Genomic DNA, 1,591 nt, shown 5'->3' on the forward strand with positions numbered 1-1,591 from the left:
ATGTAGACTCTAGACCTGTGAATGCCGTTCTAGGCATACCACCCCCGGACATTGACGAGACAGAGCTTCATCTGCCTCGGGAGACACGCACTACACTTGCTCAACTTCGCTCCGGCTACTGCAGCAGGTTAAACTCCTACCTGAGTAGGCTGAATGAGGATGTGCCGAACGAATGTCCGGCATGCGGAGAGACCCCACATGACTCGAACCATCTCTTCGCATGCCCGGAAAACCCGACAACCCTAACGGCCCTGTCCCTGTGGACAGATCCCACAGAAGCTGCACGCTTCCTAGTTAGTGGAACTTGACGACAACGACTGAGATACCAACCGATCTGGGCGGGGTTGTTGTAGCCGCTACAACAACAACAACAACAACAACAACATCTCTGATTGATTTTTATTTCCAACTTTTGTAAAGACCGATATCTGGGATATGAATATTGGTGAGGACTGTTTTGAAAACTTTTTTTCTTTTGATTGCATGTACAATTATGTATTCACATACATATGTATATTTATGTACTTTTTCATAAATCTTAAAAGTCGGATACCATTTGCTAGAAATATAAAATATATTTTACGTGAATGAACCTTTTATTAAGCACCTAAAAAACTGCCGTTGTTCGTACTAATGTAGAATTTGGTATAAAAACTGCATAATTTTTGTAGCGGTATTGACGGGTTTTACATAAGTTCTACATGTTTTTTATGAGGTTGTTAAAGATCAGCCCGCATATATACTTACAACTTTAAAATAATTTATCTCGAAACAATTTTTGAGAGTCGAAACACTTAAGTTTTTATCAGTTAGGCTTCTTTGGCTCTCATGGTCTAATATACTATACATACATATGTGTGTAGGCATGTACCTTATCAGAAAAAAATGGTCGCCGTATACCCCTGATTTAAATACAAAGCAAATTTTTAATGGCCTTCTCTAGTCTATAGGGACATATTCATAGTCAGAATAAAGTCGACTCTAAATTCCGGTGTGACATTAAAACTTTCCTCAAATCGCATTACCATTCGCGATACGGTCAGGTTGTAGGCATAGCTTAACGTTTTGCATTTTATCTACCGTGAATGGTAGCTGTTTTCCGATTATTGTCAGCCGGCGAACAGCTGTTCCGTTATCGAAGAAATGTTAGGTTGTGTTTTTCATTGATTGGATTGGAAAAAATGGCATTAACTAATTTATTAGTGAGAAACTATTTAAAAGCTGTTATATATAATAATAATCCTTTGATAATAACTGCGCGCTTGGGGCACACAATACGTGGCAAACGGCCGGGAGTCGCTAGGTCATTGGAGCAACGTTTGCAGGGTAGGTGACCGTTGCAGCGTGCTAGTATTGTTTGTCCATCGAATGTTACGTATTAGCAAGTGTAATTAAATATTTTGTTTGTTTTTATTTCAGAGGAAAATGCTAAAGACCCCGAGCTAACCGCGCGTGTTAACATTGGGTTTCCACGTTTGAAACCTTCACGCTCTGAACAATTGAAGGAGCGCCTGGCGCACTTGAAAGCACAACGATCTAGCGAAGAAGTGGAGAAGTTGGCTCGCTCCAACAAATGTAGGAATTACACTCA

The sequence above is a fragment of the Rhagoletis zephyria genome, unplaced genomic scaffold (assembly GCF_001687245.7).
Source record: "Rhagoletis zephyria isolate East Lansing unplaced genomic scaffold, Rhagoletis_zephyria_1.1 Rzeph_scaffold_14479, whole genome shotgun sequence".
Classification (NCBI taxonomy): Eukaryota; Metazoa; Arthropoda; class Insecta; order Diptera; family Tephritidae; genus Rhagoletis; species Rhagoletis zephyria.